We start from the raw sequence: 24,845 nt of genomic DNA, 5'->3' as shown, positions 1-24,845 counted from the left end.
CATAGTACACAGGACACTGCACATAGTACACACTGCACATAGTATACACTGCACATAGTACACAGGACACTGCACATAGTACACACTGCACATAGTACACACTGCACATAGTACACACTGCACATAGTACACAGGACACTGCACATAGTACACACTGCACATAGTACACAGGACACTGCACATAGTACACAGGACACTGCACATAGTACACACTGCACATAGTACACAGGACACTGCACATAGTACACACTGCACATAGTACACAGGACACTGCACATAGTACACACTGCACTGATTTTAGTAAATGAGCCCAATTATTCAGTGCCAGGGAGGGTTTTATAGCTGCTTTAAACATTCTCGTGCCCTCCATAGCCTTCAAGCTCAGTTTGGGACTTTACACTTTCTCTAGGCCGTGATATAAGAATATACTACCATAATCTAGTGGCACAAACCCCTTTACTAATGACATTGTGGTGCCACCAGGAGAAAACTGACTCTCGTGGAAAGTAATTTACCTCCACCGGGCTAATTGTGATCTATGTGTCATGTATCTGATACATTACTTATAAATGGAATGGATACAGGTATAGATGGAAAAGATAGGAAATAGAAATCAATAAGATTTGAAATAGATATGATATATATTCACTACTTCTATGCTACTCCTATCCTGTATATATGGGCACAGCACAGTACTACTACTCCTATCCTGTATATATAGGCACAGCACAGTACTACTACTCTTCCTATCCTCTGTATATGAGCACAGCAAAGTACTACTACTCCTATCCTGAATATATGGGCACAGCACAGTACTACTACTCCTATCCTGTATATATGGGCACAGCACAGTACTACTACCCCTATCCTGTATATATGGGCACAGCACAGAACTACTACTCCTATTCTGTATATATAGGCACAGCACAGTACTACGACTCCTATCCTGTATATATAGGCACAGCACAGTACTACTACTCCTATCCTGTATATATGAGCACAGCACAGTACTACTACTCCTATCCTGAATATATGGGCACAGCACAGTACTACTACTCCTATCCTGTATATATGGGCACAGCACAGTACTACTACCCCTATCCTGTATATATGGGCACAGCACAGCACTACTACTCCTATTCTGTATATATGGGCACAGCACAGTACTACTACTCCTATCCTGTATATATGGGCACAGAACTACTACTCCTATCCTGTATATATGGGCACAGCACAGTACTACTACTCCTATCCTGTATATATGTGCACAGCACAGTACTACTACTCCTATCCTGTATATATGGACACAGAACAGTACTACTACTCCTATCCTGTATATATGGGCACAGTACTACTACTCCTATTCTGTATATTTGGGCACAGCACAGTACTACTACTCATATCCTGTATATATGGGCACAGAACTACTACTCCTATCCTGTATATATGGGCACAGCACAGTACTACTACTCCTATCCTGTATATATGTGCACAGCACAGTACTACTACTCCTATCCTGTATATATGGACACAGCACAGTACTACTACTCCTATCCTGTATATATAGGCACAGCACAGTACTACTACTCCTATCCTGTGTATATGGGCACAGCACAGTATTACTACTCCTATCCTGTGTATATGGACACAGCACAGTACTACTACTCCTATCCTGTATATATGGACACTGCACAGTACTAGTATTCCTATCATTATATATATGCACAGCACAGTACTACTACTCCTATCCTGTATATATGGGCACAGTACTACTCCTCCTATCCTGTATATATGGACACAGCACAGTACTACTACTCCTATCCTGTATATATGGGCACAGTACTACTACTCCTATCCTGTATATATGGGCACAGCACAGTACTACTACTCCTATCCTGTATATATGGGCACAGTACTACTACTCCTATCCTGTATATATAGGCACAGCACAGTACTACTACTCTTCCTATCCTCTGTATATGAGCACAGCAAAGTACTACTACTCCTATCCTGAATATATGGGCACAGCACAGTACTACTACTCCTATCCTGTATATATGGGCACAGCACAGTACTACTACCCCTATCCTGTATATATGGGCACAGCACAGAACTACTACTCCTATTCTGTATATATAGGCACAGCACAGTACTACGACTCCTATCCTGTATATATAGGCACAGCACAGTACTACTACTCCTATCCTGTATATATGTGCACAGCACAGCACTACTACTCCTATCCTGTATATATGGGCACAGCACAGTACTACTACTCCTATCCTGTATATATGAGCACAGCACAGTACTACTACTCCTATCCTGAATATATGGGCACAGCACAGTACTACTACTCCTATCCTGTATATATGGGCACAGCACAGTACTACTACCCCTATCCTGTATATATGGGCACAGCACAGCACTACTACTCCTATTCTGTATATATGGGCACAGCACAGTACTACTACTCCTATCCTGTATATATGGGCACAGAACTACTACTCCTATCCTGTATATATGGGCACAGCACAGTACTACTACTCCTATCCTGTATATATGTGCACAGCACAGTACTACTACTCCTATCCTGTATATATGGACACAGAACAGTACTACTACTCCTATCCTGTATATATGGGCACAGTACTACTACTCCTATTCTGTATATTTGGGCACAGCACAGTACTACTACTCCTATCCTGTATATATGGGCACAGCACAGTACTACTACTCCTATCCTGTATATATGGGCACAGAACTACTACTCCTATCCTGTATATATGGGCACAGCACAGTACTACTACTCCTATCCTGTATATATGTGCACAGCACAGTACTACTACTCCTATCCTGTATATATGGACACAGCACAGTACTACTACTCCTATCCTGTATATATAGGCACAGCACAGTACTACTACTCCTATCCTGTGTATATGGGCACAGCACAGTATTACTACTCCTATCCTGTGTATATGGACACAGCACAGTACTACTACTCCTATCCTGTATAAATGGACACTGCACCAGGGCCGGTTCTAGACAAAGTGGGGCCCTGGGCAAAACTAAAAGTGGGGCCCCAAAATAAAACTATTTTATGACCAGTCACAGTCAACAAGAGGCTCCCTTTAGTATTGTACAACAAACTGTAATTTTGGAGAATTTTATAGGAGATAGATAGCTGATAGGGAGATTGATGGGCAGCACGGCGGCTCAGTGGTTAGCCCTACAGCCTTGCAGCGCTGGTCAACATCTGCAAAGAGTTTGTATGTTCTCTCTGTGTCTGCATGGGTTTCCTCCGGGGTCCTCCGGTTTCCTCCCAAACTCCAAAAAATTACTGGTAGGTTGATTAGACTGTGAGGCCCATTGGGAAGAGGGACCGATATTTTCTGAAAGCAGACACTTGCCCCATTTTCAAAATAGCATCAAAGAGTTTAGAGACATAGGCGCCTTCATGCAACTTTGATTCGAAATGAAACATTTTACAAAAAAATACTTAAAATTTGACTTTGATGGCAAAAAATGTGCTCCAAACAGAAACTATTTACCTTCACATCTCCTGAATGTAATAGATGGACATGTGTAGAGTTCACAAATGTCCCATATAGATATGTTCACATAAATAAATCATCATAATATCACTAACACTGTAATAACTAGATATCTGCTTTTCAGCTAGAAAATTCACACAAATCTATCATTGTCTGTTCCTTACACAATGGTCACCCAAATAAATAACTATATATCCATAAACCAAGCTAATGAGATAATAAAGTCATGTTTAGATGTGCGCCATTATATTAGCGGCACAATAACAGAACCCTCCGCGGATCATAAGAAGGAGAGTGAGAACCTCATAACATTGGTGTAAATAATGGAGGATGATGGGAAATAAAACTTTATTCCAGAACATGTGGGTGTTTTTGGTGTTACATATAACTTTATGGACATGTTCTGGGTTTGAATGTTCATTGTATCAGTTAATTTTCCCAACAACAAAAAACTATCACAAAATAAAAGGGAATAAGAGAGAAAGTGTGTTCTTAGATTTGCATAGAGAAGGGTTAAAAACATGAATATTAGTTGATATTATCCCTTCTCAAAATGTAGTAACATATAAAGTGAATATTTCCATTATCTGTGAGGTGCAGCAGCTCCTGTGTCCAGCAAATACTCCCTGCAGCCTGATGGCTAAGAATCTGGAGGGGGGGAGTACGCTTCAGGGGGCTGTATCTCTGGCTCTGTGGCACATAGAACCTCACTTCTTTTTTCCTATGAAAGAAGAGAGTCTCCTCTTTTATATGAATCTAAATTTGTGTTTCTAAGTTTTAGGAAAATGGAGATAATAACTGTTGAACTGCCGTTGGGAGTGATTTTTATATATAAAAATGGCACCTGATATTCTCACTTTAAACCTGAATATCTCTGGATCCATGGCACCTAGAAACAAAATTCAAGATTCATTTGAAAGAAGAGATTCTCCCCTTTCAGGGGGCCCTGGGCAATTGCCACCTTTGCCTACCCATAGCGCCGGCCCTGCACTGCACAGTACTAGTATTCCTATCATTATATATATGCACAGCACAGTACTACTACTCCTATCCTGTATATATGGGCACAGTACTACTCCTCCTATCCTGTATATATGGACACAGCACAGTACTACTACTCCTATCCTGTATATATGGGCACAGTACTACTACTCCTATCCTGTATATATGGGCACAGCACAGTACTACTACTCCTATCCTGTATATATGGGCACAGCACAGTACTACTACTCCTATCCTGTATATATGGACAGGGTACAGCACAGTACTACTACTAATATCCTGTATATGTGGGCACAGCACAGTACTACTATTCCTATCCTGTATATATGGGCACAGCACAGTACTACTACTCCTATCCTGTATATATGGGCACAGCACAGTACTACTACTCCTATCCTGTATATATGTGCACAGCACAGTACGACTACTCCTATCCTGTGTATATGGGCACAGCACAGTACTACTACTCCTATCCTGTATATATGGGCACAGCACAGTACTACTACTCCTATCCTGTATATGTGGGCACAGTACTACTACTCCTATCCTGTATATATGGGCACAGCACAGTACTACTACTCCTATCCTGTATATATGGACACTGCACAGTACTACTACTCCTATCATTATATGTATGCACAGCACAGTACTACTACTCCTATCATGTATATATGGGCACAGTACTACTACTCCTATCCTGTATATATGGGCACAGCACAGTACTACTACTCCTATCATTATATATATGCACAGCACAGTACTACTACTCCTATCCTGTATATATGGGCACAATACTACTACTCCTATCCTGTATATATGGGCACAGTACTACTACTCCTATCATTATATATATGCACAGCACAGTACTACTACTCCTATCCTGTATATATGGGCACAGTACTACTACTCCTATCCTGTATATATGGGCACAGCACAGTACTACTACTCCTATCATTATATATATATATATGCACAGCACAGTACTACTACTCCTATCCTGTATATATGGGCACAGTACTACTACTCCTATCCTGTATATATGGGCACAGCACAGCACTACTACTCCTATCATTATATATATGCACAGCACAGTACTACTACTCCTATCCTGCATATATGGGCACAGTACTACTACTCCTATCCTATATATATGCACAGCACAGTACTACTACTCCTATCCTGTATATATGGGCACAGCACAGTACTACTACTCCTATCCTGTATATATGGGCACAGCACAGTACTACTACTCCTATCCTGTATATATGTGCACAGCACAGTACTACTACTCCTATCCTGTGTATATGGACACAGCACAGTACTCCTACTCCTATCCTGTATATATGGACACTGCACAGTACTACTACTCCTATCATTATATATATGCACAGCACAGTACTACTACTCCTATCCTGTATATATGGGCACAGTACTACTACTCCTATCCTGTATATATGGGCACAGCACAGTACTACTACTCCTATCCTGTATATATGTGCACAGCACAGTACTACTACTCCTATCCTGTGTATATGGACACAGCACATTACTCCTACTCCTATCCTGTATATATGGACACTGCACAGTACTACTACTCCTATCATTATATATATGCACAGCACAGTACTACTACTCCTATCCTGTATATATGGGCACAGTACTACTACTCCTATCCTGTATATATGGGCACAGCACAGTACTACTACTCCTATCATTATATATATGCACAGCACAGCACTACTACTCCTATCCTGTATATATGGGCACAGTACTACTACTCCTATCCTGTATATATGGGCACAGCACAGTACTACTACTCCTATCTTTATATATATGCACAACTCAGTACTACTACTCCTATCCTGTATATATGGCCACAGCACAGTACTACTACTCCTATCCTGTATATGGGCACAGCACAGTACTACTACTCCTATCATTATATATATGCACAGCACAGTACTACTACTCCTATCCTGTATATATGGACACAGCACAGTACTACTACTCCTATCATTATATATATATGCACAGCACAGTACTACTACTCCTATCCTGTATATATGGGCACAGCACAGTACTACTACTCCTATCCTGTATATATGGGCACAGCACAGTACTACTACTCCTATCTTTATATATATGCACAACTCAGTACTACTACTCCTATACTGTATATATGGGCACAGTACCACTACTCTTATCCTGTATATATGGGCACAGCACAGTATTACTACTCCTATCCTGTATATATGGGCACAGCACAGTACTACTACTCCTATCCTGTATATATGGGCACAGAACTACTACTCCTATCATTATATATATGCACAGCACAGTACTACTACTCCTATCCTGTAAATATGGACACAGCACAGTACTACTACTCCTATCATTATATATATTCACAGCACAGTACTACTACTCCTATCCTGTATATATGGGCACAGCACAGTACTACTACTCCTATCATTATATATATGCACAGCACAGTACTACTACTCCTATCCTGTATATATGGGCACAGTACTACTACTCCAATCCTATATATATGGGTACAGCACAGTACTACTACTCCTATCCTGTATATATGGGCACAGCACAGTACTACTACTCATATCCTGTATATATGGGCACAGCACAGTACTACTACTCCTATCCTGTATATATGGACACAGCACAGTACTACTACTAATATCCTGTATATATGAGCACAGTACTACTACTCCTATCCTGTATATGTGGGCATAGCACAAAACTACTACTCCTATCCGTTATATAAGGACAGGGTACAGCACAGTACTACTACTCCTATCCTGTATATGTGGGCACAGCACAGTACTACTACTCCTATCCTGTATATATGGGCACAGCACAGTACTACTACTCCTCTCCTGTATATATGGGCACAGCACAGTACTACTACTCCTATCCTGTACATATGGGCACAGCACAGTACTACTACTCCAATCCTGTATATATGGGCACAGCACAGTACTACTACTCCTATCCTGTATATATGGACACAGCACAGTACTACTACTCCTATCCTGTATATATGGGCACAGTACTACTACTCCTATCCTGTATATATGAGCACAGTGCTACTACTCCTATTCTGTATATGTGGGCACAGCACAATACTACTACTCCTATCCTGTATATGTGGGCACAGCACAATACTACTACTCCTATCCTGTATATAAGGACATGGTACAGCACTGTACTACTACTCCTATCCTGTATATATGGGCACAGCACAGTACTACTACTCCTATCCTGTATATATGGGCACAGCACAGTACTACAACTCCTATCCTGTATATATGGACACAGCACAGTACTACTCCTCCTATCATTATATATATGCACAGCACAGTACTACTACTCCTATCCTGTATATATGGGCAGAGTACTACTACTCCTATCCTGTATATATGGGCACAGTACTACTACTCCTATCCTGTATATATGGGCACAGCACAGTACTACTACTCCTATCATTATATATGCACAGCACAGTACTACTACTCCTATCCTGTATATATGGGCACAGCACAGTACTACTACTCCTATCTTTATATATATGCACAACTCAGTACTACTACTCCTATCCTGTATATATGGGCACAGTACTACTACTCCTATCCTGTATATGTGGGCACAGCCCAATAATACTACTCCTATCCTGTATATAAGGACAGGGTACAGCACAGTACTACTACTCCTATCCTGTATATATGGACACAGCACAGTACTACTGTTCCTATCCTGTATATATGGGCACAGCACAGTACTACTACTCCTATCCTGTATATATGTGCACAGCACAGTACTACTGTTCCTATCCTGTATATATGGGCACAGCACAGAACTACTACTCCTATCCTGTATATATGGGCACAGCACAGTACTACTACTCCTATCCTATATATATGGGCACAGCATAGTACTACTACTCCTATCCTGTATATATGGGCACAGCATAGTACTACTACTCCTATACTGTATATATGGACACTGCACAGTACTACTACTCGTATCCTGTATATATGGACACAGCAAAGTACTACTACTCCTATCCTGTATATATGAGCACAGCACAGTACTACTACTCCTATCCTGTGTATATGGGCACAGCACAGTACTACTACTCCTATCCTGTATATATAGGCACAGCACAGTACTACTACTCCTATCCTGTATATATGAGCACATCACAGTACTACTACTCCTATCCTGTATATATGGGCACAGCATAGTACTACTACTCCTATCCTGTATATATGGGCACAGCATAGTACTACTACTCCTATTCTGTATATATGGGCACAGCACAGTACTACTACTCCTATACTGTATATATGAGCACATCACAGTACTACTACTCCTATCCTGTATATATGGACACAGCACAGTACTACTACTCCTATCCTGTATATATGAGCACAGTACTACTACTCCTATCCTGTATATGTGGGCACAGCACAATACTTCTACTCCTATCCTGTATATAAGGACAGGGTACAGCACAGTACTACTACTCCTATCCTGTATATATGGGCACAGCACAGTACTACTACTCCTATCCTGTATATATGGGCACAGCACTACGACTCCTGGGGCGCCTTGAGTACGTAGAAGCACAATCATGGGACGGTGGTGACGAACAATGTCAGGTGACAAGAGTATAGCCTGCGGCAGCCTGAGAGCGGGGGCTACCTGCAGGTACAAGGTGCAGCCCTGTAATGTTCATCCAAATCCCTGAGCATCCAGCACAGCGCCATCTAGTGATAAGTAACACCGCACCATCTGTGGACACTTCCTGGGGTTATTTCTGCTGGAGGCGACCTCAACAACAGGTTCATGGAGACACAAGTTACTGCTATGTACATGATGTAGGGTGTAATGGCCTCTGCACAGGAGAGGGGATCTTGGCCGATTACATGGAAACATCAAATGATTGGTCCAGGAAGAGGGGACCATCAATGTAGGTTGGAGAAATTTTTACCAATAGACCACATTCAGAGATCCCTACTTCTCCAAATTTCGACCGCCTACAAAGGTGGGTCTACTTATACATTTTATTCCGGGGTTACTGTGGCTGCTAAATCCTTCAACCAGTTTCATCTTACCCTCTGTCTCCTGCAGCACCAGGAGAACATCTCCAATGTCCGGTGTCCTTCTCCCGGATGCAGTTCCTTCTTTTAAGCCATTAGCTCCTCCCCTCCAACTTTTTGCCACTAGACCCATGGGGATAAGCCCCTTTGTCTTGGCCTCCACCTTAGAGGGTGAGAATATTTATTCCTTCCTGGAAGGGGTGGACCATGAGCGATGCCGACGTCTAGACGTAGTAATGCTGGTTGGATGGTTGGACTTCTGTATTTGGCCCGGTAAGTTTTTTTTCCAAAAATATGGTCTGCTCTAGATCCCGTTCCGTGGACAATCTCTACGTTCAAGTTTAGTTTTCTTGTCTCAAGACCCAATTGCTCTTCTGTTCTTCACAAGTAGAGTTTTCCTTAGGGATAACTTTAGGACCTGGAAGGGCCTGTGGAGACTGGAATCAGGGTCAATATTTAGGGTTAGATCTGAAGGAAGATTTGGGGTGATCTACGAGTAAGGGTTAGCTCTTGTTTTTGTCTTTCAGTTCTTTGGTTTTCCTGGCTCTGGGGCCTAGTGTTCTCCTGGTCTTCTCGATTAGCGTTTTCCTTTGGGATATATTTAGGGCCAGTGGTGACTGGTATTTGGGGATAGATCTAGAGGAACATTTAGGGAACGTTATGAGGGTGGGTTAGATCTTGTTCTTGTGTTTGGTCAGATGTTCACCATACCATCACCGTTATCCATTCGTCCTATCGACTCCCTCCAATCATCCATTTGTTCCATTATCTGACTACCTCCCCCATTATCCATCTGGCCCATAGTCCTGAGTCAGTCACGGATGGGTGATTCTTATCTATTAGTATCTTCATACTGGCGCCATTTTTTTTGTTTATTCAAAGTCCTAGGATTAATCGAGCCCGGGGACAAAACCTACCTGTAAAAGATGACACCCACTTCTCCTAAAGCTCCCTTTAGTGATTAGGACTTCTAGGATTGCCCACCCTATTAGCCGTCCTGGAGGTCCGATAGAACTCATCAGATCGAAGGCAAACTCCCTTGTTTTCTATGGGAAGCCCAGGAATGCTTATAGGACAGCCAATCAAGGTAGTCCTAATCACTGTAGGACATTTTATGTGCCCCCCGGCCCCTGCCACAGCTATCACCTCTCTTGGATCCAGTGCTGGCTCTGACAGGCCAGCGTGCACATCCACGCCCCCTAGGGCTCGTGCGCGCTGGCTTCCGGAGATTTAAAGGGCCAGCGCAACGATAATTGGCGCTGGCTGGCTGCCAATTCTGATGAATTCCCTAGCCCCTTCCTGTGTTCCCTGCCGGATCTTTGTGCCTCCTAGCCTTAGCGAAAGGTTTCCTGATGCCCTGTGCGATTATCCTGATTTCCCGTTGTGACCTTGATTGCTTTCCTGACCTCGCTCCTGTGCTGCCCGTTCTGACCTATGTCCCGGACTCTGATCCTGTGCTGCCTGTCTCGAACTCCTGCCTGTTCCCGACCATGAGTTTGCATTACGACTTTGCACTTAGCCATAGCCGCCACCATGGTGGTACCACGCCGCAGCAAGTCCAACCCGCTTTGCTGTGGGCTCTTTTGAAAACCGAGTACCACTTAGACTCCGGTCCCTGGAGTCAGCTTACGTCATTGTCTGCGATGTTTCAGAGGATCTGCTACCACTGATCCTGACAATATGGTATTTGCTACCAGTCAGACCCAAAGAATAAGGGATCATTTTTATTTACCGAATTCTATGGTTTATATCTCCAGCGATAAAAAGATTGTATTATCCTTCAGGAAGTCTCCGATGTGTATTAAAGGAAACCTACCATTTGATTTGATGCATTATGAAGCAAACATACCCTGAGAATGCTGTAGCTACACTGATGCAGGATCATATCTTGGTTAATCCCTGCGCTGAGTGGTTTTGCTGATAAAACAGATACAACATTGTGATAATGAAGCTCTGTCCCTTCTATGGCTGCTCCAGCGCTTCTCCTAGCATGCGAGTTATTTTCTGCAGGAGATGATGATGTAATCCCTGGGTTGTGCCTGAAGGCAGAATAATCAATCGCTGCACCATCCCCCATCTGCTGTGTATGAGTCATCCAGCTCAAGGTGATTAGTCATGTCTGGACTAATGTGTGACTGCGCTCCATGTGTAATGTGTTTATGTAGGCAGCCAGCCTGACCCAGCTTTCCCAAGGTCCTGAATTTTATAGTCGTTTTTTCAGCTCAGGGATTTACCAAGATATGACCCTGCATCAGTGTAGCTACAGCATTCTCAGGGTATGTTTGCTTCATAATGCATCAAATCAAAAGGTAGGTTTCCTTTGGAGGTCACATTGGTGGTCTAGGTCATGGCTAATGTTACTGTATAGAAGATACAGACTCTTATAATATGATAAATTGATTCAATTATCTACATTTTTGGGAAAGTCATTGAAAAAAGTTGGGCTAGAGACTACAAATCCTTCCAAAAAATAGGCTTATATTACATAGAGTGTTTATATTTTATTTTTACAATCAGGGGGTTTGTTTTTTTTGTACCCTAGTTGGATGGTGTCTTATGGTTTTATTTGACTTCTACAATATTTGGAGGCAAGGTTTTGACACACACAGGCAGTCCCCGGGTTACGTACAAAATAGGGTCCAGAGGTTTGTTCTTAAGTTGAATTTATATGTAAGTCGGAACTGTATATTTTATAATTGAAGTTCTAAACAATTTTTTTTTTTTGCCCCAGTGACAATTGTAGTGTCAAAATTTTTTGTTGTAATGGGACCAAGGATTATCAATAAAGCTTCATTACAGACTCCTTACAGCTGATCAGTGCAGCCTGGGACTATAGTAACATCCAGAGAGGTCACCAGAGGTCACAGTGGGCAGAGGGGTCGTCTGTAAGTCGGGGGGCCTTAAGTAGGGGACCGTCTGTATCTCCTTCTGGCAGATCATGACCGGAGAAGAAGACTCCACCACAATAACGACCATTCTAAAAATGAGCAAAAACCCATAAAGTGATAAAACCATAAATCTTAATTGACGGGTGACATAAAAGGTCATAAACCCCATTCATCTGCACGTCGGGAACGTTCCGGGTTCTTTCACTGTGACTTTGCACCGTTGGCGTCTTATCACTACTTTACCTTGCGGTGATTTTGTACATTTATTGTCTTATTTACATCGTCTTTATTACACTTCTAGTTATACGATGACGCAGTTAATATCACGCTGTTTGCGCGGTTACTATAGATACATCCACGTCTTGTGGTATGTACAAGCTTTTTATTTTGGTGGCTCTACGAATATGCCCCATACGTCCTCTATATGACCTGCGCCTATATCCTTTACCCCTCCAAACAAACCAGAGAACTTGTATCACTCTTATGCTCGGAGTTGTAGAGCATGACATCTGCTTAGGACATGGTGGTAAGTACCTCTACAGATTGTCCCCTGATAACCTGTTATTACAGCCTGGTAGGGCCGATTCTGGCCTCTTCAGCAGCCTACCCATCATGCCCTGCTATATTCGGCCACCTGAATTTATAGACAAATATTAAAAAGCATCAACAACCTAATCAACAGAACATTACAAACAATTGATAACATTACCACACTGCGTCACCGGCTCACAATCAGAAGGCGCCGGCTCCTAGGGACTTTCACACTACAAAGGCTGTCCCACACACTAGTAGGTCAGTCAGTGACACAGACATTAGTAGCACCTAGTAACTTACAGGTGACGATATATACAAGCTTCTCCACACTGCACCCGTATAAATATAATGTCACCAGGATAACCACACTGTGCTCCTAAATAACATATATCTCTCACAACACTGACTACACTCTCACAATTGACCACACTGCCCCCCACATGTAAAACATCCACAATGTAGCCCTGTTACTGTAAAATAATATATATTATATCCCCCCTTAAACAAATGATCATATAACCCCTTTGCTAAATTGATTATGTATATATATAAAAACAAATATGGCGGCACTCACTCTAGAAAGGTATGATGACTCAGGTGCACTTCCCAGGGTTTAGACCAATACCGCTTCTTAATAAAATACGAAAAAATGGCAGCACTCCGAGATTTCAATAAAAGCAAAACAACATACTTTTTATTCCAACATGTGCCCACTACGTTTCGGCTCCTCACATCTGGAGCCTTTTTCAAGCAAAGGTGTATTGGTACAGTGACAAATTTATACAAAATACAGAGAGAGGTGACGTCAGCGGCTGTCTGCAGCACTTCCTGTCGGTGTTGAAGATGAAGGGGGCATGCATATTTTAGGGCCAGCATCGGTCTCCCGTCACCCCTAAGGGTAACGAGCAAACGTTTGGGACAGTCTACCCCCCCTAAATGTACTGGTAGATGTCCTTTAAAACAGAACCTGGGCTGATCATCAAAGAAACATGCACCCTTCTCTCTGCTGTTGAAGGAGGTAAGGAGGTGATGGGTGATGTTCTGGTGCAACCTACCAGCACCCTCCACCCCCCTGGACCAGATTCCATCCTCTGCTCAGTATCATAGTAGTTATATTCTTGTACATAGGGGGCAGTATTATAGTAGTTATATTCCGGTACATAGGGGGCAGTATTATAGTAGTTATATTCTTGTACATAGGGGGCAGTATTATAGTAGTTATATTCCGGTACATAGGGGGCAGTATTATAGTAGTTATATTCTTGTACATAGGGGCAGTATTATAGTAGTTATATTCCTGTACATAGGGGGCAGTATTATAGTAGTTATATTCTTGTACATAGGGGGCAGTATTATAGTAGTTATATTCTTGTACATAGGGGCAGTATTATAGTAGTTATATTCTTGTACATAGGGGGCAGTATTATAGTAGTTATATTCTTGTACATAGGGGGCAGTATTATAGTAGTTATATTCTTGTACATAGGGGGCAGTATTATAGTAGTTATATTCTTGTACATAGGGGGCAGTATTATAGTAGTTATATTCTTGTACATAGGGGGCAGTATTATAGTAGTTATATTCCTGTACATAGGGGGCAGTATTATAGTAGTTATATTCTTGTACATAGGGGGCAGTATTATAGTAGTTATATTCTTGTACATAGGGGGCAGTATTATAGTAGTTATATTCCTGTACATAGGGGGCAGTATTATAGTAGTTATATTCCAGTACATAGGGGGCAGTATTATAGTAGTTATATTCTTGTACATAGGGGGCAGTATTATAGTAGTTATATTATTGTACATAGGGGGCAGTATTATAGTAGTTATATTCCTGTACATAGGGGGCAGTATTATAGTAGTTATATTCCTGTACATAGGGGGCAGTATTATAGTAGTTATATTCTTGTACATAGGGGGCAGTATTATAGTAGTTATATTCTTGTACATAGGGGCAGTATTATAGTAGTTATATTCTTGTACATAGGGGGCAGTATTATAGTAGTTATATTCTTGTACATAGGGGGCAGTATTATAGTAGTTATATTCTTGTACATAGGGGGCAGTATTATAGTAGTTATATTCTTGTACATAGGGGGCAGTATTATAGTAGTTATATTCTTGTACATAGGGGGCAGTATTATAGTAGTTATATTCTTGTACATAGGGGGCAGTATTATAGTAGTTATATTCCTGTACATAGGGGGCAGTATTATAGTAGTTATATTCTTGTACATAGGGGGCAGTATTATAGTAGTTATATTCTTGTACATAGGGGGCAGTATTATAGTAGTTATATTCTTGTACATAGGGGGCAGTATTATAGTAGTTATATTCTTGTACATAGGGGGCAGTATTATAGTAGTTATTTTCTTGTACATAGAGAGCAGTTTTATAGTAGTTATATTCTTATACATAGGGGGCAGTATTATAGTAGTTATATTCTTGTACATAGGGGGCAGTATTATAGTAGTTATATTCTTGTACATAGGGGGCAGTATTATAGTAGTTATATTCTTATACATAGGGGGCAGTATTATAGTAGTTATATTCTTGTACATAGGGGGCAGTATTATAGTAGTTATATTCTTGTACATAGGGGGCAGTATTATAGTAGTTATATTCTTGTACATAGGGGGCAGTATTATAGTAGTTATATTTACATATTCCCACCGTTCCCTCTCATTCTGAGAGTGTTACAGAAGATCAGGAGAGAGAAAACGTGATTCCGTTTTGGCCGAGAAGGGCCTGGTTCCCTCTTCTCCTGTCATTGTCAAAAGGGGAATTCTGGTTTCTCCCTCCCCGGAAGGACTTGCTACTCCAGAACGGGTTCCTTCACCCCAACCCAGCACCTCTCAATCTGGTGGCCTGGAAGCTGAAAGGGGGAATCTAAGAAGGTCGGGGTTTTCGAATGAGGTTATTGACACATTGGCGGCCTCTAGGAAGCCGAAGACGTTAAAAGTCTACCAACGTGTCTGGGGAATCTATAAGCAATGGTGCTTATCAAGAAGAGCTTCTTCTACTCATGTTCCTTCCCTCCTTCAATTTCTGCAGGATGGCTTAAAGAAAGGCCTGAAGTTTAATACACTGAAAGTCCATTTTACCGCCATTAATTCTTCCTTAGGCGGAATCTTCTCTGAGAACCTGTTGGTCAGGAGATTCTTCAGGGGTCTGAAGAAGTTAAAGCCTACAGTTATGTCACCTCTACCGTCTTGGGATCTTTCTATTGTTTTAAAGCATTTATGTCAAGAACCATTCGAACCAATCTCAGATATTCCTCTGCATCTTCTCTCCTGGAAGACTGTTTTCCTGGTGGCCATTTGTTCTGCAAGGAGGATTAGTGAAATCCAAGCCTTCTCCTGTAAGGAACCGTATCTGAGAGTCATGGAAGAGTGCATAATTCTTCGTACAATGCCGGGTTTTCTGCCAAAAATACCTTCTCAATCAGCTTTAAATCAAGAGATCTTCCTTCCTGTCCTGGGTACAGATGCCCCAGAAGAAGAGCAAGGGAAGCTTCAAGCCCTGGATGTGAAGAGATCAGTTCTCGCTTATCTCCAGAGGGCAGAAGTTTTTAGGGAATCTGAACGTGTGTTCATAGGTGGCAGTATTATAGTAGTTATATTCTTGTACATAGGGGGCAGTATTATAGTAGTTATATTCTTGTACATAGGGGGCAGTATTATAGTAGTTATATTCTTGTACATAGGGGGCAGTATTATAGTAGTTATATTCTTGTACACAGGGGGCAGTATTATAGTAGTTATATTCTTGTACATAGGGGGCAGTATTATAGTAGTTATATTCTTGTACATAGGGGGCAGTATTATAGTAGTTATATTCTTGTACATAGGGGGCAGTATTATAGTAGTTATATTCTTGTACATAGGGGGCAGTATTATAGTAGTTATATTCTTGTACATAGGGGGCAGTATTATAGTAGTTATATTGTTGTACATAGGGGAAAGTATTATAGTAGTTATATTCTTGTACATAGGGGGCAGTATTATAGTAGTTATATTCCTGTACATAGGGGGCAGTATTATAGTAGTTATATTCTTGTACATAGGGGGCAGTATTATAGTAGTTATATTCTTGCACATAGGGGGCAGTATTATAGTAGTTATATTCTTGTACATAGGGGCAGTATTATAGTAGTTATATTCCTGTACATAGGGGGCAGTATTATAGTAGTTATATTCTTGTACATAGGGGGCAGTATTATAGTAGTTATATTCTTGTACATAGGGGGCAGTATTATAGTAGTTATATTCTTGTACATAGGGGGCAGTATTATAGTAGTTATATTCCTGTACATAGGGGGCAGTATTATAGTAGTTATATTCCTGTACATAGGGGGCAGTATTATAGTAGTTATATTCTTGTACATAGTGGGCAGTATTATAGTAGTTATATTCTTGTACATAGGGGGCAGTATTATAGTAGTTATATTCTTGTACATAGGGGGCAGTATTATAGTAGTTATATTCTTGTACATAGGGGCAGTATTATAGTAGTTATATTCTTGTACATAGGGGGCAGTATTATAGTAGTTATATTCTTGTACATAGGGGGCAGTATTATAGTAGTTATATTCCTGTACATAGGGGGCAGTATTATAGCAGTTATATTCTTGTACATAGGAGGCAATTTTTATTAGTATAAAACAAACATAAATACAGAAATACTTTTCCATCAAATAAATCAACATTCAAGGTCATCAGTATAAATCTTACATGTTCATAAAAATAAAATTTAGATTAACTGTAACTTAAAAGTCCGTTTTGGCTTAAAAAAAAAAAAAAAGATCAATCACATATTACAATTTCAGATTTCAGTCGATGAATGTTCCTCCAGAGTCTTATATTCTCCCCCTTTTTCCTGACCTCTAATGACCGGATCCACCTGAGCTCGGACATTATGAGGCTTATGGCTTTATCATGGTGGAATGGCTCGCTATGGATGGAAACTCTGGTTCTCATGTGCCAGTGATAGTATTTAATGACTTGGATAACTATATACATGGTCTCCGGATTGATGTTACTTACATTAGATCTTATACCATAAAGGATTTCTGGGTACCTGAGGGACTGCAGTGATGGGATTCTTATCTTGGTGGATATGTCACGCCAGATATTCCGTCCACCCCAGAACTCTGATATAAAGTGGACCATAGTCTCCTCTGTCTGACACCCAAGGGGACACATACGATCTGCCACACTTAGGAATTTTAGATTTCCCCTGACAAAGAGCTTTCCCTGTAATGAGAGCCAGGCGATGTCACCGAACTTGGGGGGCAGCCTCCGACCATTCAAGAACCTCAGACTGTCCTTTAGGGTGGTGGTTGGACAATCTGGAAGTGCCAGTTGTAAACAATAGAAGGTCCTACATATTCGGGAGTACAAATCTTTCCTGGTCTTACTCTCAATTCTCTCAATTTCTTCAGACACCTTATTCCATACTCCAGATACTGGGGGAGGAAGCCAGGAGTTCACTGACCCCTCTTGAGACTGCCGCCTCGCATCCAGGATTCTGCAGAAGGCAATATCCAGTCCTTAATACTATTCAACCACAGGGGACTGTGGTTTGAGTTCAAGTTACCAAAATTAGCTTTCAGAAACATGGAATCAAAGAAAACCCTTGGATTTAACATATCCAGTCCACCCTCTCTCCTCTGCAGGTAGGTGATCCCTCTTTTTACTGGGTTCAACCTGTTCCCCCATAAAAGCTGGAAGAACAGGCTAAAGAGCCTAGCGGAGAAAGATTCTGGCAAAGGAAAGACGACAGAGACGTAGAGGAAGACAGGAACCAGGTAAGTCTTCAGCAGAGTAACCCTTTCTCTATAGGTCAGCCTCCAGTTCTTCCATCGCTGAACCTTTGCATTTCCGGTATCCAATTTCTCCTCCCAATTTAGTGTGGAATTATCTTCCCTCCCAAATTTAACCCCAAGAATTTTAATATGGGTGGAGGCCTTGGCGAACTGCGGTAGATCAAAGTCAGGAGCAGTATCCAATGTCCAGAAAGCTTGACTCTTCTCTAGGTTGACCAGAGACCCGGAGGCCTCTGAGTAACTTCTGATGGCTGCAGATAACATCTCCACCTCACGAGGTTCAGATATCACCACAGTCACATCATCCGTGTAGGCAACAACATCCAGCAATGGGGGACCGGCACCCCCTGAAATTCACACCGCTGCAGTGATCTCAGGAACGGATCGATAGCAAACACATACAGCAGTGGACTCAGGGGGCAGCCCTGTCGCACCCCTGCCTCTACCCTGAAAGTGTCCCCCTGACAACCATTGATCAGAGGAAAGCTCTTCGCCTCTCTATACAAAGTCCTGAGCCAATCCAAAAATTCTCCCGGAATACCGTACTTTGATAAAGTTGCCCATAGATAATCATGATCAACCCTGTCAAAGGCTTTAACCTGGTCCAGACCTACAACATATCTCCCACACCTCAGAGCTTTACATCTCTCAAACATCTCCCTTATGGAGATGACTGCTCCAGAGATGTTCCGCCCTTTTACCGTGCCGTACTGAGAGCCTGCCGGGGGAGACCCAAGGTGTTTAATCTTGTCTCCTGTAAGAAAAACACATCGGCATTGAGATATCTTAGATGATCATACACAACATGTCTGGTCCTTCTAGCCCTAATACTGTTTACATTACTGGTGACCACAGTAAGATGGAAGTGCGCCATTAGAAAAAGAAGAAGAAAGACCATCCCCATCATCATAAGTCAGAGTCAGAGTTGTCTTCCTGACTGCAAGTTTCCATATCCCAAACTGACAGACTCGGCATGAAGGGGTTTCCTTTTTGTGGGAGGATCTCCCCCTGGATCGTCATCATATTCCTCCATAATGCGCTTCAGTTCTCTCTCTATCTCCTCCTCTCCATCTGACTCGGACAGTACACTGTACCTATTAGTGGTTACAGTAACATCAGCCTGACTCTGCATTTTCATTTTAGAGGGTTTTTGGACGGTGGTCCACGCACTCTCTGGTTTTCTGGTGCTCTTATCCTTCTTCCTCTTTTTAACACTATTATTTTCCCTAGTGGTCGGTGTCAGTTCGGGGGAAGGGACGGGCACTGGCTGCACTACAGGCTGCTCCATTACCTCTATGTCTCCCTCAGTGTTACCTGTCCCTGGATGGTCCGGGGCAGCACCACTAATATCCGAGGTCTCTGGCACAGTACACACTGACCCTGATAATAGGGCCTCCTCCTCCTGCTCCTCCTCTGGTACATCTGCCCCTTCCAACAGGTCTTCATCGGGGAGGTCCCTACAGATGTTATGCCAGGCTTCAGGACAGTCCCTGTGGGGGTGACCGATTTGACCACAGAGGTTGCACCTTATGGCCTTGCAGTTGGCGCTCACATGACCGAGGTCCCCGCACAGGGTGCACTTCACTGCGGTGCAGTTACTCGCCACATGACCGGATCTCCCACATCTAAAGCATAACCTGGGCTGACCGACATAGAAACACACACCCTTCTCTCTGCCGATAAAGACGGATTTGGGGAGGTGATGTTCTGGTTCTGATGTAATTTAACCAGGACCCTCCACCCCCCGGTCCAGATCCCATCCTCATCCCTGGTCTTGGTCATGTCTGACATGAGGGTAAAATGTCTCTTGAGCCAGATAATGATGTCCTGAGGGGGGACAGACTCGTTCCAGAACATGATGGTGACAATCGCTGTATCTGGTTTGGAGATGGGAATGAAACTAAACTTGTTCCACCCCTCAGTATCTCTATAACGGGGTTGTTGTGCCCAGAACCGGTCCAGATTAGACATCAGCTTGAAGCTAATGTCATACCCCTGTCTGTCAGGAAGAGTTATTACGGCCAGGATGTCGGCTGGCCAGAAACCCATCTGGGTGCATAACATGTCCCTCACCACATGCCTCCTGTCAGGCAGATCCTCTTTAGCCTCTCTATGCCTAAACCTGACAACATTCCTCCTCTTGAAGGCCTGGCCAGTGTAACTGGTATTAGAGGAGAAGAATGGGGAACCCCGACTCCAAGCATTCCCAGATGACTGACCCCTGTCCTGCTGTGGGGGATGTGTGGGCTGTGGACCATCAGTAGTAGGGGGCTGCTGACCACCCAAACCATGGGGCTCTGCTGTCTGTGGTGTAACTAAGGGGGGGGGGGGGGGACTCCTCAGCCATAGATTGACCCGCTCCCTCCACAACAACATCAGGGCCCTCTGTGTCTCCAGTTTCCATAGACTGCACCTGAGATGCCTGCTCAGCTAGGACATTATCCACAGAGACATTAGCAATTTCAGACACTTCAGTAACAGAAATATCAGCAATTTCAGACATTTCGGTAACAGAGATATCAGCAATTTCAGACATATCAGCAACACTATTAGGAGCATTAAGCTCCTGCAGATCACAGTCCTGAATGTCCTGCTCAGATACACCCCTCACCACACAGTTCTGTGTAGATACACCCTGAGGTGCTACAGAGTTACCTTCTGGCGGGAGTCCAGAGTCCTCCTGAAGTGCACTGCCACCTGGGACTTGTGGTGTCTCCTCCACTTCACTGCTGTTATCAGGTAATAGTCCACGGACAGCTGGAACTTGCAGTGCCTCACCAGTGGTTGCTGGGACTAGTGGTACCTCACCAGTGGTTGCTGGGACTTGTGGTGCCTCTCCAGAGGTTGCTGGGACTAGTGGTACCTCACCAGTGGTTGCTGGGACTTGTGGTGCCTCACCAGTGGTTGCGGGGACTAGTGGTACCTCACCAGTGGTTGCTGGGACTTGTGGTGCCTCTCCAGAGGTTGCTGGGACGTGTGGTGCATCACCAGCGGTTTCTGGGACTTGTGGTGCATCACCAGCGGTTGCTGGGACTTGTGGTGCATCACCAGCGGTTGCTGGGACGTGTGGTGCATCACCAGCGGTTGCTGGGACTTGTGGTGCATCACCAGCGGTTGCTGTGACTTGTGGTGCATCACCAGAGGTTGCTGGGACTTGTGGTGCATCACCAGCGATTGCTGGGACTTGTGGTGCATCACCAGCGGTTGCTGGGACGTGTGGTGCATCACTGGGAGCTGCTGCAGGACTTGGCTGTTGCTGTCTTTTCTTATACACGACTCCCTCCTCAAAAGGCAGAGTAGCTGGCTGCAGAATGGGTCTCACATGGGGCTGTGGGGTCTCACACCTGGATGTTGAGGCCTGGTCTCTCTCAAACCTTTGCTGGTTCCTGTATGTCTCTCCAACTGGTCCCATCTGCTCAATGATGGCCTCCATCTCCTGCACGTCAGCCAGTTGTTTGGCCAGTGAGTCCAGCTTCTTGTCTAGCAGGACCTGCTTCCCGGGGTTTGCTGCCCTCAGTTTGTAAGTGCAGTCTATCTGTTTCTGCAGGTGAAGTTTCTGGATTTTGAGTGTCTGAATTTTCCTCACCAGTGCTGGGATCTGAGCGGCCAGCTGGAGCTCAGGTGATGGGGGCTGGAGCTCAGGTGATGGGGGCTGCAGTTTGCTGCTGGGGTGTTTGCTTGCAGGCCTGGATCCTGTAGCCACACTACCACCGCTCTTTCCTGGCCCCTGAGATTTTGGCACAGAGTCCTGGGACTTCTGGTGTTTTGCGGTCGCTGTAGCTGCACTGGGGTCACAAACTGCTGATGGGCGATTGAGCCCCGGATGTTTTGCAGACACAACATTGGTGGTACCTCTAGATGTTCCTTCCTGGCCGCCTTTGGTCTCCTTTCCAGCTTGCAGGCCCCCAGACCTTGTGCGCTCCGCTGGTAACATAACTCGCTGCTGCATGTTCTCCTGGATGGTCTGCCTCTCCAGTGATGTCCTCCTCTGCCTGCCCGGGGTGGAGGTGGATTGTCCACCTGAGGCCTGGGATGGAGGCTGCTGCACACTCTGCATGTTTCTTACTCTTGGACTTTCCAACAGCTTACTTTTACTTTCAGTCATACTGGCAGGTTGCTTCACCAGGTTCTTACATGTTCTTGCTTCCACACCGACTGTCCTTCCATTACTGGAACTTGCACTGCTGCCACTGCTGCTTCCTTCCATAAAGACTTTTGGATTTACATCCCTTTCTTGAGCTGGCTGGTTGTTGTTTGCCAGATTAGGCCTTGGAGCCTGCGCCTTGCTTGGGGAGCTTCCCCGCCCAGGGTGGCCCCGCCCTGGGCTATCTCCAGACATGCAGAGGTCTCAGGAGCTCAAACCACTCACAACCTCACCTCTAGGAGGCAGTATTATAGTAGTTATAGTCTTGTACATAGGGGGCAGTATTATAGTAGTTATATTCCTGTACATAGGGGCAGTATTATAGTAGTTATATTCCTGTACATAGGGGGCAGTATTATAGTAGTTATATTCTTGTACATAGGGGGCAGTATTATAGTAGTTATATTCTTGTACATAGGGGCAGTATTATAGTAGTTATATTCTTGTACATAGGGGCAGTATTATAGTAGTTATATTCTTGTACATAGGGGCAGTATTATAGTAGTTATATTCTTGTACATAGGGGCAGTATTATAGTAGTTATATTCTTGTACATAGGGGCAGTATTATAGTAGTTATATTCCTGTACATAGGGGGCAGTATTATAGTAGTTATATTCTTGTACATAGGGGGCAGTATTATAGTAGTTATATTCTTGTACATAGGGGGCAGTATTATAGTAGTTATATTCTTGTACATAGGGGGCAGTATTATAGTAGTTATATTCTTGTACATAGGGGGCAGTATTATAGTAGTTATATTCTTGTACATAGGGGCAGTATTATAGTAGTTATATTCTTGTACATAGGGGGCAGTATTATAGTAGTTATATTCTTGTACATGGGGGGCAGTATTATAGTAGTTATATTCTTGTACATAGGGGGCAGTATTATAGTAGTTATATTCTTGTACATAGGGGGCAGTATTATAGTAGTTATATTCTTGTACATAGGGGGCAGTATTATAGTAGTTATATTCCTGTACATAGGGGCAGTATTATAGTAGTTATATTCCTGTACATAGGGGGCAGTATTATAGTAGTTATATTCTTGTACATAGGGGGCAGTATTATAGTAGTTATATTCTTGTACACAGGGGGCAGTATTATAGTAGTTATATTCTTGTACACAGGGGGCAGTATTATAGTAGTTATATTCCTGTACATAGGGGGCAGTATTATAGTAGTTATATTCTTGTACATAGGGGGGCAGTATTATAGGAGTTATATTCTTGTACATAGGGGGGCAGTATTATAGGAGTTATATTCTTGTACATAGGGGGGCAGTATTATAGGAGTTATATTCTTGTACATAGGGGGGCAGTATTATAGGAGTTATATTCTTGTACATAGGGGGGCAGTATTATAGGAGTTATATTCTTGTACATAGGGGGCAGTATTATAGTAGTTATATTCTTGTACATAGGGGGGAGTATTAAAGTAGTTATATTCTTGTACATAGGGGGCAGTATTATAGTAGTTATATTCTTGTACATAGGGGGCAGTATTATAGTAGTTATATTCTTGTACACAGGGGGCAGTATTATAGTAGTTATATTCTTGTACACAGGGGGCAGTATTATAGTAGTTATATTCCTGTACATAGGGGGCAGTATTATAGTAGTTATATTCTTGTACATAGGGGGGCAGTATTATAGGAGTTATATTCTTGTACATAGGGGGGCAGTATTATAGGAGTTATATTCTTGTACATAGGGGGGCAGTATTATAGGAGTTATATTCTTGTACATAGGGGGGCAGTATTATAGGAGTTAT

Source organism: Engystomops pustulosus, chromosome 4, assembly GCF_040894005.1.
Source record: "Engystomops pustulosus chromosome 4, aEngPut4.maternal, whole genome shotgun sequence".
In the NCBI taxonomy this organism is placed as follows: domain Eukaryota; kingdom Metazoa; phylum Chordata; class Amphibia; order Anura; family Leptodactylidae; genus Engystomops; species Engystomops pustulosus.
The sequence above is the reverse complement of the archived record's forward strand: the minus strand, read 5'-3'. Positions refer to the sequence as shown.